The sequence below is a fragment of the Rhipicephalus sanguineus genome, chromosome 1 (genome assembly GCF_013339695.2).
Source record: "Rhipicephalus sanguineus isolate Rsan-2018 chromosome 1, BIME_Rsan_1.4, whole genome shotgun sequence".
NCBI classification, from domain to species: Eukaryota; Metazoa; Arthropoda; class Arachnida; order Ixodida; family Ixodidae; genus Rhipicephalus; species Rhipicephalus sanguineus.
Window position 1 is genome coordinate 32,509,822 of NC_051176.1, and position 19,060 is coordinate 32,528,881.

Below are 19,060 nucleotides of genomic sequence, written 5' to 3' on the forward strand. Positions count from 1 at the left end.
CGTCGCTCCAGGGGGGCTGTCGCCGCATGCGTTGCCGTTAACTTTGGGGGCGCACGGAGGTCGCGACGACGCGCGCGTCTTCGTTGCCTACATTCGTCGTGACTGCAGGACACGCGGCGACTTCGCGGGCGACGGGGTCGCTGAGATGCGTTCTCATGTAGAAGCAGCGATATGCCACTATATTTCTGGGGCATCTTCTCGACATCCGGGTCCCTCGATGGCATTCAAAAGGACGTTGCGGACAACCAATAACTACGCCCTTGGCTCAATTGATGTAGCTCTACGTATATTCGTAATTGTCGTATGGACACTCTTAAAGAGCCTCAGTCGATCCGCTTGCATGTACCGGTGTTTGCTGCAGAACCATTGTAAGTATGCTATCTTTGTTTTTTAAAGGGACACTAAAAGCAAATATTAAGTCGACGTTGATTGTTGAAATAGCGGTCCAGAAACCTCGTAGTGCTACTTCTATGCCAACGAAGTGCTTATTTTGAAGTAAAATCACGTTTTAGTGGTCCGCATCGCGTTAGCGCACTTCAAATCACCCGCCTGAAATCAGTCTTTCACACGTCACTGCTGCCGTGCCCAACGTTGCCCACCTTTACTGCGCGGCGGCGTTTACTGGCGGCGTGCGCCATTCGGGCATCCGACAACATCACATTCATGCGGTATTTTGTCGAACTTTCTGTCAGAGCGACAGGGGCGTAGCCAGAAATTTTTTTCGGGGGGGGGGGGGGGGTTCAACCATACTTTATGTATGTTCGTGCGTGCGTTTGTATGTGTGCGTGTATATATACGCAAGCAAAGCTGAAAAATTTCTGGGGGGGGGGGTTCAACCCCCCCCCCCCCTTTGGCTACGCCCCTGCAGAGCGACTTTCACGAGCGCATAAAACACACGCGGCAGTACGAGACGCGACCGCGTGAGCGAAGCAGGGCGCCGTGCAAAGCGCAGTTCGACGAAAACGGAACCTTTGAACCACGCGCGCCGTTCCCCATGGAAACGCCAAAGAGGTTCTTTTTTCCATGAATGAAACAAATGAACAAGCAGCATTTTATTACGTCTGTTGATGCACGGAAGGTTCTTTTTTTATTGCTGCTAGTTTGATTTCTAGTTATTAATTGTAGGCAGACTCTCATACGTCATCGGGTCATTTTCAAAACGTGCCGCTCGTGGCGCTCATCGTGTGATGCATTTAGCTTAATTTCTCGGTAAGTAGGGCACTGCTGTTGATAATAATGCCGTTTTAGACGCTGTCACACATTGAGCTTTCACTCTGACATAAGTTGGTATTTGCCTTTAGTGTCCCTTTAATAGACATCGAGTCGAGACGCGCCATGAAGTTTGATTATTTGCTCTCTTACGGCAGTCCTTCACTATTGTAGCAAGAGCGGTACGATGATTCAATTTCTGGGCCTTTCTGATCGTCTGTAACACCCCACAGGCGTCGTTCCGTGCGTGCGTATTGTTGGCGCGTAAGCCTCTCAAACCGACTTTCACACAGACGGTTGCCCACTCGAGCCAGTAATCACTCATCCTCTCGTGGGCACGCTCTTTCACTTCCGCCGAGATATAGTTTTCTTGGACATGCGTGTGAATTGCCGCTCTCTGTCGTGTCTTTCTTTTCACCGGTCTTGTACTTCCTTGTGGCGGCCTCGTTGTATTCATCCTTCGTGCTTGCCGTGAGGATGTGTCGCCGTATAGCGGGCGAACGCGTTCCTGCTTGCACCGTAGTACTTATATATGTGTATGTATACGGCTCTGCGATCCTGGAAACTTGCGCCGGCTCCTGCTTGCTTCGTCGTCTGGGTTGCATCGCGGTACTGGCCGGCCCCGGAAACTGAGCTCCACTTTCGGTTTCGAGGAACATGCGCGCGCTCGTAGCGGTTGCCGGGCGCTCTGGTCGAATGCACTAGCATAAATCATGGCGGGGGGGTTGGCGAATGTCCCCCCTTGAGATTTATTTTTCAAACATCATATGTTTGAATTGCTTGCCAGTTAAGTACAGTGCATTCGACTTTCTCTAATGCCTGTTTATTTTGTAGTGTGTAGGTCCTGTATTCAATAGCCCTCAGCTGTGTGAGACTATTGAAATCGCAACTGCCGCTCGACCGGTTTCAGAGAAGAGTCAGTAAAACAATGCAATTACGCGAGCTGGGAACCCATGCTCGTCATTTAATTTTATTTCATAAAATTATCTTAATTTTTGTATAAATCAAAACAACACCTATATTTATGAAAACAAAATGGCCGCCATGGCAAGATGTGTGTCCCCCCTTGTAATTTTTCTGGATTTACGCCACTGAAAGGAGGATAGGCACAGAGTTAGAGAGGAAACTGGCGGTGCGATCGTTCAACCACCATGGGAATGATGGGAAGTACAGGCTTCGGATTGGCTCCAGTCACTTACTTAAATAATCACATTAAGTAGCTTCTCACACTTCATGGCATATGGTTGCATTCTAAAGTTCGAAGGGAACCATTATAAAACCCATGATAACTGTTCGAGGTTTTACGTCCCAAATGCACGGTATGATTATGAGGGATGCCGTATATATAGTGGAGGGCTCCGGAAATTTCGACCCCCACGGGTTCTTTAACGTGCAGCCAGTGCGTCGGAACGGAACGAAAACCGAAAACGAAAAACGAAAAAAAAACAATATTTTTGACCGGAACGAAAACGTAACCGAAACTTTATCTATTAATTCTTCCGGAGTGAAACCGAAATTTTTTCAATTGTTCTTCGGTTCACGAGAAAACTTCGCAATCTGGAACAACTGAACTCATGCAATGTGAGCAAATCTCAGGGTACAGTATTAGCGCGTACCTCAGGGAGGAGTTCCGAAGCAAAGATGTGTTGAAATTGTGCGAAAAACGAAAACAGTGGCAACGAGAGACGTTTATATTAACGCTAGTGGACTTTTGCGCGCCTGTCACGCAGGCCAAACTGGAGAGGACATCGTCGGCGCAGAAATTTGTTACAGCGAAAGCTGTTATGAGATCACAACAGCTGAATTTGGCGCCATAGTTGTCCGCCGCCGCCGGTGTCCGTGACCGCTATCGCGTGAAATAAGAAAAGATTAAATGAGAAATTTCTAGGATCGGATGGGATTTTAACCCGCGCACTCTGCGTGGCAGTCGGGTCTTCTCTGCAGTGCCACGCTGGTGCTTGTAACTCGTTCGCAAAAAATACTCAATACAGGCGTCCAGTCGGGCAAGGAATCGTGTTAACATATGTAATATAGCGTGCAGAAGAGAAAAATGACAACCAGTCATCACACAATGCTAATAGCGCAAAGAGTGTTTGGTTTAATGCTTCCCACCAGTGTTGCGGAATTGCCACTCCTGAACTGGAATGACTCCGGGATCATTCTACATTTTCGCGACCCCGGAATGGAATGGGGACAAACGCTTGGAGGAAGGTAATCGGAATGGCATTAAGAGCCTTTTGCACGGAATGGAATGGGAATGGAATTGCGTCTTTTTCCGAAAATAGAGTACGTTTTCGTCTACGTGCTGTTTTTCAAACTTCAAACACGGTACAAGCACGGTACATTTATAAGCAACGCGCCTACTACAAGCCGAGGCATAAGTTAGTGTACAAACAAATGCATTTTCCAGTAGATACTGAAGGGAGAAACAAATTACCCCTGCGCGTTGGTTCCCATTGATACCCCCACGTGATAGTGGCGAATACTCACAGCCTGATCTTTATCTCACGAGCAGTTTGGCACGACACACGTAAATAACCTTTGCGACAAGAAAGACACTGTATACCTGCGCACAGGCGAACACAGGAAGTTCTCCTCACCCCATCCATGCTTGCGAGGCGCGCTTGACAAGCGTCAGTGCGGCCCAGTGTTCCGTATTCGATGCAAAGGCACAAGGTACCCGAGCGGTGCACTGTTCCAACTAATACCAGCAGATCTAGAGGGTTTTGTTCCCCATTAACCAAATCTTTTTCTCCATATTCACGACCGCTCCAGGCGCGTGGCAAAACTGCTTAGACTTCTTGAATGAAATTTTTGTCAGCATAAAAATAAGTTATGTCGTGATTTTAGTATTAACATATTTAAGCTTAAACAATATTAAAACTTCACCATTCGTTCAAACACGCTGACCATGCAAATACTATAGGTGCGGGAGAACTGCCCCTATGGGAATTAGTAGGGTGGTTGTACTGCACGAGATGTCACCAGGCTATTATCCCCCGACCTTGGTAACGTATTTTGCGTACTTTTGCAGTTCTTAATGCATCTGATGACATCAGCTTTGTGGGGCGTTTATTCTTAACTCGATAAAACTATCAAGGTGCCTTTCCTGCGTTGAGGAACTACAGGAATGGAAGTGAACTGCCCGGCCATTCCCGGAGTGGGAATGGGCTAAGTTTTTTTTCATTCCGAGGAATTGAAAGGAATGGAATTGCGGCAAGTTCTAATTCCCGAAATGGAATTGGAATGGATGGAGGCGCCCATTCCGCAACACTGCTTCCCACCCACTGCAAAGTGCCCAGCCATAATTCTTCATCGTCATCAGCCACAGCACAAAGTGCTCATAATGCCTTACAGATGTGTAGCGGGTACCACGATTCTCCGAAGAATGACGAAAAATTGCATAATGGGAACTTCGCTACTTTAGAAAAATTGTGATGATTTATGGCGTAGTGGGTACCTTGCATGTGTACTTGTATTAGTTGCCCCAAGAGACCCTACAATTGGCTCTACAAAGTCCGCTCATCCAGCTTTCGCTGTGACTGTGCTGCGTATTCCGCGCTGGCCTGTCTATCTTCCTATCAGAACAGCGGTCTCGCACATCAGAGAGTACACTCAATAACGTGCTGCTTCTGAGATCGTGCTCACTCCCTTGATACAAAGCACTGAGCCCACTAAGAAATTCGTATTTGTCTTTTGAGAAAATAAATACTATGACTTTGAAATTAATACTGGTTTGTGCTAGTTGGTAGGAATTCGTGGTACAGTTACTTCCGCTCCTCTGAATAACGTGTTTTACCCTTGCCCCCCTTTCTTAAGAGCAGGGCAAGTAACTACATCACAAATCCAATGTTTTTTTTTATGATTACCTTAACTTCAAATTTTTGCATACAAAAAACTAACCGTTACGAACCGTTACGGAACATTTTTTTTTTTTTTGTTCCGCAACAGACACGGAGCGGAACTTTTTACGTCGGAACGAAGCTAAAACCAAAACGAAAAACATTTCGTTCCGACGCCCTGCGTGCAGCTAAATCTGACCTCACGGGCCTAGCATTTCGCCTTCATCGAAATGCGGCCGCCGTGGCTGGGATTCAATCCCGCGACCTTACAGTCGAGCACTGTAACCACAAGATCACCGCGCCGGGTTGTCATAGAACTCCAGTGGTTGCGTGGTTCAATATTTCAAAAGGACAATTTAAACCGAAATTATAAAGCATCAAATTATTTGTTTATGTGAACTTTAGACTCTTCAGCGTCAAATATCATGATTTTTTTCTCGCCTGCCGCATGTCTTGGAGCTGAAGCGTTACCAGTAAGACATTGTAGGCCGTGTCTTTTTCGTCCTTGTAGCTTTAGCACTGCAGTTTAAGGTATATATTACAAGAGTCCTTCAATACTTTTACTGGTCATTTAAGCTTCCGCGAAAGTTTGATATATATAGGGACAGGAGCAGCCGCTTGGGAGTCATCGGTGCGGAGCCGGCGCTGCTGTTCTACGGCACGCATCAGAACTGAAAAAGGTGATTAAATGTACCCGTGAACGTTGGTTATATCTTCAGAGCAGTGTTACCTTCAGGTGCGTTCGGGGAAGCTCTAGTGCAGTGCAATTTAGCGTCGAATGAGGCATTGGAGCACGAAATTCGCCGGCAACAAACGCATGCTGCCTCCGCTGTGCGATATACTACCGCTATAAAAGCATGTTTCCTCCGTTTTCTTAAGCATCTAGTGGAAATCTGTGGACGATCCAGAGTCCTTCCAATCCAATGATCCAATGCCTCGCGGAAGTATACAGTGGCTGAAACTCTTGAACGCGCATATCAAATCTTTCAGTCTATACACCTGTTGTTTGTATACGAAGATATCTTAAAGTAGCCTCGTATTAATCGAACCGACAGTCAGTTTGAATGAATCAGTGCTTTGAATTTAGAAAATGAGGAGCACCAAGGAATACTTTATGCGGCTTTTCGCTGGTTTTGTGTTTTCTTTTGCGTTGGTTTATCACTACGGCGCCGTGCCGCGTTTAAAGTTCGGTCGGTTATGCAATATTGCATAGTTTTCGCAGTGCTTCTTTACTGTTGTTAAAGCGGAGGCCTTAAATGCCTCGGCAAACGCGAAAATTGACCGTCGGCGCCTGCGGCGTCCTGCGTCTGCGGCGTCAACACGAGTAATGCAAAAAATCATTATCACGTGATGACGTCACCATATGGCGTCACAGATCGCCAAACTTTGTGATGTCATAATGACTTCACGTAACGTGGCGTCACACGCTGACGTCATTACATGACATCGTCGCTTTTCATTGCCTCCGTCATCGCTGGACCGATCACGGAGGCAGTGCAAAAACGGGCGAGGTGCAGAGACCTTGCAATGCCTCCTATCTTGGAGGCAGTACAAAACCACCTTAGGTGCAGACAGCTTTCGGAGGAGGGCGGGGGACGATCAATACATCGACTGAAGAAAAATAAGAAGGTGGCCTTGACCATTCGATTAGTCTAAGGCGAATGCTTAAGAGACCCTGAGAGTTTATTCCGCTCTTCAGTTGCGACTTCCACTACATTATTTTTCTTCGTTTCCGGCATTCGTAAGCGTCTCGGTCTTCATCAGGTGTTGATTACATCTACAGTTAGCGTTACAGAACCATTTCCACGACGGTTAGGAATTCTTTATTGCTTCACCAGATTCAAACCTTATGATAGCACTCGCAACCAAATATTGTTATTGAATTGAGATGTTTGCTCAGATACACATGCACAGCACATACCTCGTGTGTATATTTTACGTTTTTGTTGTGTAGGCTGGCGAGCTCTGGACGTTTTTGCACTAGACAAATACGCCGGGAGGCCGTCGAAAATCATCGGCACGGCGTCTGGCAAAACAAGGGGAGAAATTCGGCCTTGTTGGTGAGACATTAGGAAGAAATTCAGCGCAAAATGACACAAAGACGAGAAGGGAGGACGCGTTGCGTCCTCCCTTCTCGTCCTTAATTTTGTGTGATTTTGCGCTGAATTTTTTCCTAATGTCTAGCAAAAGTTTCCGAACATCACGCTGCGACGTCACAACACCACCTCCGACTAGCCATTGGTTCACGCGTACAATCTCGCTCTCATCGAACTGCTTTTCGCAGACAAGCGGGGAGTGAAATGTGAAACCACCGGCTCCTCGTCGTGGTATGGCGCGCTTTCGCATTTCCCGCCGTTCTATGTCTGCAGCCAGAGCACCGACACCTTTTCGTCATTTCCCTTGTACCCTGATCGAATCCAGGGCACAAAGCAGGTACGCGGCATCCTTTCCGAACTTCAGGCATAACACACTATAGGCACAATACAGTACATAAGGTGTAAACTGCGCGCTGACTCGCCAAAATATTTTGCACTGACACCGGCAGCTACCTTCGCTGCCGTCAGCCCGATGCCAACAGACTGGGCGCAGCGCCGCGGCCGCCGCTTGCAGCGCACAAAGCTCGCCCATAGAGTTACGGCGAAGCTTCAGGACCAGTAAAAGTATTGAAGGACTCTGATATTACCAACACGGCCAACATACCGTTATTTTCGAAGTATTCGGATTACCTGCTTTTATAACCCACTGCACACGCACACGCGCGCGCGCGCGCGCGCACACACACACACACACACACACACACACACACACACACACACACACACACACACACACACACACACACACACACACACACACACACACACACACACACACACACACCGCTTCCCCAGACAAAAAATAACAATAAAGAAAAGTCAGCATTCACGACACACCGCTCGCCAGTGGTGACAGCGATCATTTTCAGGGAGGACGCAAACGGGAGTCTGCTTATTTTATAACCTGACAACGGGGTATGAACAGAAGACGCTATTCTTCGAAAACTGCATGCGAGCAAGAGGACAAAAAAATAAAATAAAATATTAGGATTAGTGACAAGAGGCGTTCTCATTTGCATGACGCTTGCCACCCGGACTCACAAACATCGTGTGGCCAAAGCTCTCATTCGACAGTGTGAACGCTTCCGAAGAGCCCGACCAAAAAGTCTCGCTTCCAGTGGCATTTTTTTAAAGGTGAAATCCCTATGTGTCATGAGTTTAAAAAACAAAACAAAAAAAAACGAACGTGAACACAAATGGTACCAGAAATCACATAAGTGGTGCCGTCATCAAAGACGTTTTGCAGATGACACCGCCGCTCGGTCGAAAGTGGGCCGATCCCGGAGGTAGTGCGACACCGGGTGAGAGTAAGAACTCTTCAAAGGCCGCGGTGCATTTTTTTTGGCGCGGTGCCCAAAGCTTTCCAGGCAATTTTAGTGACGTGCGCATTAGTTTTGATTATATATATATATATATATATATATATATATATATATATATATATATATATATATATATATATATATATATATTTTTTTTTTTCGAACGTCATGTACTTTCCTTCTTAAAACTTTCTGATCACCGCGTAATACCAGTCCCTCTGCTTCCACAAGTTATGGGACAAAAGCAGTTAAAGGGACACTAAAGGCAAATAACAATTTATGTCAGAGTGAAAGCTCAATGTATGACAGCGTCTAAAACGGCAATATTATAGCGCACTTACCGAGAAATTAAGCTAAATGTATCACACGATGAGTGCCACGAGCGGGACATTTTGGAAATGATCCCGATGACGTGAGAGAGTCTGTCTACAATTAATCATTCGTAATCAAACTAGCTGCAATAAAGAAAAAGAACCTTCCGTGCATCAAGAGACGTAATAAAATGCTGCTTGTTCGTTTCTGTTCGATTCATGGAAAAAAGAACCTCTTTGGCGTTGCCATCGGGAACGGCGCGCGGGGTTCAAAGGTTCCCTTTTCGCCGAACTGCGCTTCGCCCGGCGCCCTGCTTCACTCACGCGGTCGCGTCTCAGTAGTGGTTTCGGTATCGCGTATATACTGCCGCATGTGTTTTGCGCGCTCGTGAAGTCGCTCTGACAGAAAGTTCGACAAAATGCCGCATGCATGTGATGTTGCCGGATGCCCGAATGGTGCACGCCGCCAGTGCACGCCGCCGTGCAGTAAAGGCGGGCAACGTTGGGCACGGCAACAGTGACGTGAGAAAAACCACTTTCAGGCGGGTGATTTGAAGTGCGCTAACGCAATGCGGACCACTAAAACGCGATTTTATTTCAAAATAAGCACTTCCTTGGCACAAAAGTAGCACTACGAGGTTTCTGGACCGCTATTTCAACAATCAACGTCGACTTCATATTTGCCTTTAGTGTCCCTTGTGGGGTCTGCAGATGTCGATGCTCTCGGAACACAGCAGACGCCGTCGGGGCAAACCAACAGTTGTACATTTATTAACTTGCTTTTTTTACATACGACGAGCTCTCCTGGGCCGAATCTAATACATTACTAGTCACTTGTTAAATAACCTTATACAATGCTAATGAATACCCGGAAAGCATAACGCACGCTCAAGACAACATAAGACATACAATGCACCGCGAATGCGGCGTCGCCGATGCATGACTCACCACGAGGGCCCCGCGGGGAACCAGCCGCGGTATCGCCCCCCACGGATCCCACCGCGGGAGACGTCCATCCACGGCGCTACCAAAACCCCAAAGATAGAGTCACTGTACATGCTAGCTAAAGGTAGCATATACAGTAACTCTACCCAAGGAGACTCCCTGCCGTTTCCTGCACGCCGGTATAAGAGACTCCGTGCCGTGGAGTTACTGTATATGCTACCTTTAGCTAGCATACACAGTGACTCTACCCTGCTGTTTCCTAACTCCGGCCTCGCTTCTCCCGCCGACGGCGCTGCTGGCGCCACCGCGCTAGAGTCACTGGCTACACCGCGCTAACCCTAACCTGCGCGAACATAGCGCCACTGGCTCGCTCAGCAGCCGTTCAACCTAACTGCGGCCTATCCGCGAAACGCGCGTGCGCCATGAGACGGCTTTACAGGTGGTTATAGCACCCCCACACCCTTTAAAGAGTTATGGTCACATACACTGAATTTTAATTTTTTTTCTCATGTTTCAGAACTCGGGCAAAAAAAGTACGCCTTCGGGTGAAAGACAAACACACAAACATGTCGAAAGAACCTTACTTCTCACAGATGGCCTCGATGTCGGAAGTTTCAGAATTTCCCTTGGCCCTCCCTATTTTTTTCCTTTCTACGAGATATCTGCCGCCTTCGCCATCACTTGGTTGGTTACCGCCATGTTACCGCGATTGGACAGAGGCTGTTCCTATACGAGCCGTCGGGCTCGTGTGCGGCTGCGATATCAGGCGCGCTAGACCAGAATACGAAGGTGGAGATAGCACGCGGGTAACATGGTCGACATATGACACGTGCGTTGAACTGCCCTCAGCGTACCATGCGCTTGTCGCGACGTCAACCGGGCTCGCTTATCTCTTCCTCAGTGGCGCGGCAGCGAAAGCGCGGCCTGCGTACATTACACTGGTAGTACGATATGAATTCTCCCGTCGTGTGCCTTCGTTATTGGCACTGTACGTGTGGCCTGCAGAAGAATTGACATCTGGGCAAGATCTTTAAAATGGGCAGCGCAAAAGCAAAGACGCGAGAACACTGTTGTAACACTTTTTCTCGAGTCCTTGTTTTTGCGCTGCCCATTTCAAGGATGAATAACGTATGACCTGTGCACTATGCGTCCATGGGCAACGCGGAACGCACCGCGGTACCTTCTATATACATGCTCTCATTACGCATGATGTCACAATATGTGCAACGCTACTATGCGCGCACAACAGTGCGCATATATTGCACAATACGAGCGCAGATTTTAACATTTTATACAACTTTTTTTTGGGGTGTGCGAATATTCGAAAATTTTGAATAACGAATCGAATAATGTTCTATTCGATTCGGCATTGAATCGAATAGTGTATATTCGAAATACCGAATATTTTTCGCATGATCAGCAGGGACGGGAAAACCCCGGAGTAAGGATACGTTGGAAAAGCGAGCGGTCATTTTTACTTGTTTTAACAATTGCACTACCAAGATGCATGCAGCCCAAGGTTTTAGGGCACTATCGACGCTATGTTAATCACCGGATAAAGGTGCTTTTCCTTAAAACTGCAGCGTCGCCGAAACGAATGTGTCGCCACTCCGCTAAATTATCACCGTGAGATTGGTCATAGGACGGTGAGGATTGCGGCTTCAATCGGATACAGAAGCCCAATTTTCGTACACGTTTACATGACTAAGAACGGGTGCAAGTGTTACGTTGATGTAAATTTTCTTTCAAACGAAGAATTCAACAGCGATATTTACCTGCCTATGGTATTAGAGTCCATGATATGATAACTCGTTTATCTGTTTCATTAAATGTTTAGCTGCATGTGCAGTGTTCGGTCCAACATTGTTGAATTCTTACGCCTCAGTTTTATTTAAAGGCTGGTGACAAAGAACCACCTTGCATTCTGCAGTCACTGCTGTATTTTAATGTATAACTACAAAAAAACCCCGAGTGATCTTGTCGCTAATGCATACGAGCTTACCTCGTTTTACGTAGTTGTCGGTTAAAGTAATCGTGCCGTTCCTTTGTTAAAGTTTAGTGAATATTTGTTGCAAATAAAATGTTGTTATATAAATTCTAGAGCTACTCCGAAAATGGATGCCTCACTATTCGAAAACTACTCGAATAGTGTTCGATTCGTATTCGATTCGGTTCTAAAATTCACAGTTCGCACACCCCTAATTTTTTTTTAATCGTACGCAAATTTAAAAATAGCCCGTTTCGTACAGTTGTCAATGGCGGCGGCGTTAGTTGTTACGGGGAATTTTTCAAAACGAACAAATAACTACCTATAACATTTAGAAAATAACATTGCATATAGGTGTTACACGTGCAGAACAGCGTCCTTAAGAGTCAGGTATTCACTAAACTGGTACTCACTAAACACACACACACACACACACACACACACACACACACACACACACACACACACACACACACACACACACACACACACACACACACACACACACACACACACGCACGCACGCACGCACACACACGGCGTGTCCCACAATGAGAGCGTGCTTTTTTGGTGGTTTTTTTTTTCATACATTTAGGTGAGCTTGCTTTACACACGCAGTGGGCAGAGCCGAATTGGGAAGTGTGTGCGTAGTGGGAGTACCACATCAGTTTTTTACCGATTTTTGCTCTACATGAATACAGCATTGCGGAGGATCGGCGCTGTATAGTTCGGTTGGCGGTTGTATTCGATCCAGAACCAGGGGGGCGGAAACTCCCTATACCTCCCATGGGACGCGCTCTCGCATGCTGATACGCTGCGGCAGCGCCGCTTCCACCACTGGCGGCTGCCAGGTATCCCTAACTAGAAATAATTCATAAACAAAACATCTTTTCATGACGTCACTGGTGAGGTCATCAGATAGAGGGAAAGGGCGCTAAACCGAGAGAAGGAGGGTTGACGCGGAGGCTTTCATTTGCCACGTCGCATGCAAGCGGAATATGCATGGTCAAATTATATCGGTCGCGAAACTTGGAAAGAAAAGTGGTCGAAAACCTATTGCCAGAGACATCAACGCCCGCCGTACGATTGAAGCGGAAACCAAAAACTCATGGGAATTTTTTTTCGAATACTCCTAATTTTATATATGCCAAACTAAAAATGTACTTTACGGCTTAGCTGACACTCGGCTAAATAGTTTATTGTCATTTTTTTTTTTGGTCGAGCGCCATAAATGGGGGGGGGGGGGATATGTAGGCAGTCCATAAAGAAAGGGAAACAAGGCAAACGGACAAGCGGATCTCCCCGCCTTCAGGTTCAAATCGCAGGGACCTTGATTCTAAGAGCAGTTCAGGTGGCGCAAGTAGCGCAAGGAAAAAAAATAAAGAGGCGTGCAACATATTTGCTCGCACTGACCTATTTAAGTTTTCATATTTTCCGAGAACCATTAGTGAATGGAACTGCCTTACTGATACATGTGATCCAACTGCAAAATAACGTTCTTCACCCTTTATTATTGTTGTGTCATTGCTACTTCTTTTGTATTTGTATTTGTAATAACCACCCTGCATGGACCACGAGTCCGCAGTATTGAATAAATAATAAATAAAAATAATAAACGTTGTTAGTTTTTTATTATTATTTGTTTCCTCCACATGTAAAGACATTAAGTTGAAAATTCGGGAAAGAACATTCCACCACCGAGCGACACCGGCGATACGACGTCATCGCCAGACTCATCGAAGCAGGGGCGCTCTCGTGCGTGTTTAGGCGGCATCCGTTTTTGCTTAATCACTCCGAGAAGTCGTCGTATTGAGGGATCTTTTGTGTGGCAGTGGCGCTTTTCAGCACGGCAGTACGGCGTTGTCTGCTGCAGATGACGACAGCAAGGTGAGAACCCTCACTTTTGAGTTCCTCGATGTACTGCGTACAGTGGCGTAAATCCGGCAAAATCACAAGGGGGACGCACATCTTGCCATGGCGGCCATTTTGTTTTTTGTAAATATAGGTTTTATTTTTATTTATATAAAAATAAAATCATATTGGAAATAAAAGTTTAAAAACTAGCTTGGGGTCCTCGCGTAATTGCGTTATTCTATTGAGTCTTCTCTGAACCGGTCGAGCGGCAGTTGCGATTTCAATAGTCTCACACACCTGAGGGGCACTGAACACAGGCGCACACAACAATATATACAGCCATTTGAAAAAGCTGAATGCGCTATATTTAACCATAGAGTTTCCTACAGTACTTACTAGGGGGAACTCTGGCGCTAGTGTCTATGGGAGCTGCAACGCATCAGCCAGCATGGGAATGATGGGTAGTGCACAAATTTGTCTAAACTTCGTACTTTCGGCTCCGTTTGGCTCCGCGTCGCCTGCGTCCGCTTTGTCGCGAAACGAAGTTCAGCAAAAGTCAGCAGTTTCACTTCGCCACTTTAACTTCTTTAGGCTCAGCGATTCAAATCTGGTCACGAAGTTCACAACGATCCATTCTTTTATCCGAAAGAAAACCAAAACATTGCAATACACAAAGCCACAAGTACATTGAAGCCGCAAGCACGAAGACTAGGCAAATTTGTGTACTACCCATCATTCCCATGGTAGCTGAACGATCGCAGCGCCAGAGTCCCCTCTAGTTAATTTTAGGAAACTCTATGTATTTAACTGTCAAGCAATTCAAGTATATGATGTTTGAAAGACGAATCTCAAGGGGGACACATTCAGGGGTGCCCCCCCCCCCCAGCCTGAACACAAGGGGCGTCAGGACCCCCCTGACCCCCCCCCCCCGCCCGTGATTTAGGCGTCCCTTTTATTGCCGCGTGCACACCGGCATTTACCGGTCTGCATGGCTTCCGGCAAAGTATTCATACTGTGCCATGTGCTGCAGCCCCGAGCGCTGCATTTGCGCGTCGCTTCTTTTAGATGCGAAGCAGCTCTTTGACTAGCCTGTGTAACGCTGTCCCTCCGTCCGCACAAACGCGAGGCAACGCGCTTCCCTCGGCTCAGGTGTTGGAGCGGTGCCAAGTAGGTCACGTCGCAGCTGGGCGTTGACGTCACGCTCCCCTCGCAGGTGCGCGCGTACGTCACTCTCTCCCTCACCCGCCGGAGCGCCCGCAGCTGCCGGCTCCAACGCCCGCTCGCCTCCCGTGTCTGCGTTTCAAACAATCGCTTACACCAGTAAACGCTACACCGAGTGTCGCTTCAAACGAATCTTCCAGCGCTCACCGCAGCACCCGCGTTAGCGCCGTTCAACCCGTGACGCCACCCGTACGCAACGCTGCTGCTTCGCATCCCATCAGGGTTCCCTCGGGGAAATGGTCCAAATTTTTCTCACAGCGCAGCTGAACGCGAAGTTTGTCGAATTCATTATTTCCTTTTAACTGCATGTGTCGCCGGACGTGTTTGGGTGGCCGTTCTTATGTGGGACGCGCGAACATATGTAGTTTGCGCCGTTGTCATATTTTAGCCGCCATGTTCGGGTATATCAGCGCGCGATGTCACGTGCAAGCGCTGTCTATATTTTATTGTAACGCAAACTTGGGCTAGTTGGGTTACTGTTTAAGTAACACTGCTGAGCGAAAAAACGAATGGGTGCGTCTCCCTTCTTCGTTCTTTCTCGCTCTATACACATACATACGTACAGTACATGCATGCATACACGCATACATACATGCATGCATGCATGCATACATACATACATACATACATACATACATACATACATACATACATACATACATACATACACGCACAAGACAAGCATAAGTTGAAACTCGAGCTACGATTGTAGAATGTCTGAGGCTCTCTTACCGGTATTTTTAGTGTACGGCCTGCGTATGTATCGAATTCTGCCGCGTGTACGAGACGCCGTTATTATTTTGAGAGGAAAAAAAACATCGACATTATGAAGTCAGGCGTTCCTTTTTATGTACTTGCCGCGTCTGCTTTCTATTGTCAGAGCAGCGTTGTAACGTGATAATCACCTGCCTTGCATGAGCGGAGTGTCTTCGAACACTACATTGGTATATATTCATGAATTACGGGAGAGTACGTCTGTGCACAGAAAGAAAAAAAAAACAACTTTAGGTTTCAACTGACTTGAATGACGCCAGCGTTTGAACTTTCGGTTCTCTCTGGGTGGAGTGAAAGAAGACTGTTCTGTATCTTGATGACCGCACAACAAAACAGTCTGATCTTTCATTAAATTAATTTCATTAATTGTACTGACAGTTAATTGGCCCTCGGCTTACTAAACTTATGCCCCGACATTATATCTATCCTATATAGCACTCGTAACCGTGAACCATTCACTCCTTTTCATGTGTTTTATTCGGGGTTTTCAGACACAGCGCCGGAAATGTCAACTTTCAGTTGACACGAAGCGGACCGGAAGTCGCTGAGCAAGGAACATAATATCGCTAGAAGCTAGCGCCATTAAAGAAAAGAAAAAAAAAAAGATGCCGTCACGTACTGCTGGTGGTCGATATCTGATGGGACTTTTGCTTCACTTAAAACGATATGCGCTGGAATGTTCTTCTATATTATGTGCAACACAATTCTTGGTGTTGAAAAGCGTCGCATTTTACCGGGTGCTTGTGCGTCATTGCAGAAGAAAGTTTTTTTTTTTGTTTCGTTGGCTGATAAGAAGCGGTTTGGTTGAGCGCAAAAGTCGCAAGACGCTTTTTATGATCTGGCTGCTTCGACTATCTGTGACGTCGACAAGGTGATCGCGGTCTACAGGCGTGAGCAAAGCTAGACCACAGGATCGCGTGGCAGAATAAAGCCCCTGAAACCAACGTTACTAGACTATTGCTAGACTAGTAACGTTGCCTGAAACTAGGTAAAGTAGCGTCACTCTCCTCCTCCGCTCTCGTTCCTTCTCAGCCTCCTCTCCTTCGCGCCCTCTTTTCGAACGTGGCGCCACCTACTTTGCTCCTGCGTAGCAGACTCTCTTTCGCGGAGATAGCGCTTGCTTGCCAGGCAGCGCGCTGTAAGCATTCGCACCAGCCGTCTAGCTCCTAATACTTTTTTGTTGTTTTAATAAATTTTTGTTTAGGAGATGTTAGCGCTCTTATATAGCACCGGCTACTCCTTTTCGCAGTTAGAATTCGGGAAAATCACAGCAATGAAAAAAAAAATGAAGAGCGCCAAGGGAGAGTTCGTGTATATTCTTCTAGAGCACAGAATTTCTCTCCGGTGGCTTATGCACATTTATTAACTGCACCTTTTGCTGTTTCATAACTTGTGTTAAAATTATGTAAACGGGCGTAACGCTGGTCCATGACAGCTCTGTGTAGTGCCGCATAGCGTGTACAATATGTACAGAGAGCGTATGCTTGCCTTTCATTGGTAAATTTAGTAGTTTTTTCATTAGTAAGGTAGTTTTTTGGTTGGTAAATTTCAACTCACGAGACGCACTGCTGTCCCTGAAGTCACCGCGCGCGCAAGATCAACTAGTCCTGAACATCAGGCGCTTAGGCAAAACTCACAGGGTCCCTTATGCGCATAGTTTCCTAAAATTAATTATAGGGGACTCTGGAGCTGCGATCGTTCAGCCACCATGGGAGTGATGGGTAGTACACGGATTGGCCTAATCTTCGTGCTTACGGCTTCGAACGCACTTGTGGCTTTGTTTATTGCTGTGTTTTGTCGTTCGTTTCGGATAAAAGAATAGACCGTTGTGAACTTCGTGACCATATTTGAACTGGTGAGCCTAAAAAAGTTAAAGTGGTGAAGTGGAACTGCCGACTTTTGCTGAAGTTTGTTTTTCGACAAAGCGGATGCTGGCGACGCGGAGCCAAACGGAGCCCAAAGAACGAAGTTTAGACAAATCCGCTTACTACCCATCATTCCCATGCTGGCTGAAGCGTCATGCGTTCTCCCATAGACACTAGCGCCAGAGTTCCCTCTAGTAAGTTTTGTAGGAAACTCTATGCTTATGCGTTCGCCTAAGACGACTCGAAGGCGAAAGCCATCTTCTTCTCTAGCTGACGTATTGATCCTACCCCGCACCCCTCCTAAAGCTTTCTGCACCTCACCTGGTTTTACATTGCCTCCGTGATCGGCCCAATGATCACGGAGACAATGCAAACCGACGATGTCATCCCGTGACGTCAAGTTATGTGACGCCATGATGACGTCATAGTGACGTTGTCTTGGCTATCTGTGACGTCATGATGATGTCATTTGGTGAAGTCTTCGCGGGATATTTTGGATCACTCGTGTTGACGCCGCCGCCGCGGGACGCCGACTGTCAGTTTTAGCGTTTGATGAGGCATCTAAAGCTCTTAGATTAATAATGCGCTAGAACGCATGCATCAATTATAGTTTATATATTTGGACGGCATTGGTTGGGATTAAACGCACCAACCGGATTGCGCAAGTGCGCCTTGTAGATGTATCTGACATAAGAACTATATATATCACTGAATGAACGAGCAAGCGAATGTAAAAACTAGCGTGTCACCGCAAACTTTTCCTTCGCGAGACCTCCACTCGCGGATATAAACCTTCACACGAAATAGCACGTAAACCTAGGCGCGAAATGGCACGTATACGTGAGGTTCCTAAACGATGAACGCACGCTGCGACTCAGTTGGGCACGCGCGCTTTGCATCGCCACCTTCGCATCGCAAGTCCGCCGGCTGATCGGTGAACGTAAAGGAGCCACAGAAAGCTATTTCCTCTTAATTAAACGAGCACGCAACACAAACAAACCGAGAGTATATATCCTAATCTGAGTTTTCGCACTCCAGCTTTGTTTATTCAAGAGAGCTGCGCCGAATCTCTGAAGTTTCGCAATCACATTGTCGATCGTCAGCCCGCTTGTATGATGCTAGCTGCGCACAAACCAACACCGCGAACTCGGAACAGTCGGCGCATCACGTCAAGCAGAAAACATAACCACGTATTGTTGACAAAGAAACAAAAACAAAGTAAAGACCCCGCAGAAGCGGTGTCTTTACTTTCTTTCTTTTTGTTAAGTCGTTATTTCAAGAAAACACGCGACGTCGGGTAAAACGGGCTGAAGAAAACTGGCAACGTCGAAATGCCCATAAAAATCACCCCATGCGAAAAAAAATTCATCAGTGACCGGTGAATGGGCCATAGTGAAGGTAGCGATCTGCCATCAGGTTGAATATCACCTCTCACACAGCATTCAATTTCAGCAGGCCTTGGACGCATGTTCTCACACGATCGAAGAAATAAAAAAAAAGCGGCATCTTCGCTAAGTTTGCCATCGTGGTTGCCGTGAGTGCGGCCAACAAACCCGCAAAGCGATAGCAAAACGGTTGCTGCAGTAGGAGCAACTGCCTCAAGCACCTGCCCGAAAATCCGTTTTCTCCCAGGG

At 46.8% G+C, this 19,060-nt stretch overlaps 1 protein-coding gene across 1 annotated transcript in view; it reads left to right on the forward strand.

Annotated features, from left to right (window-relative positions):
- LOC119390262 (DAZ-associated protein 2) overlaps nucleotides 1–19,060 on the forward strand; it is an 86,728-nt gene that overhangs the window by 12,232 nt on the left and 55,436 nt on the right. The window lies entirely within an intron of this gene.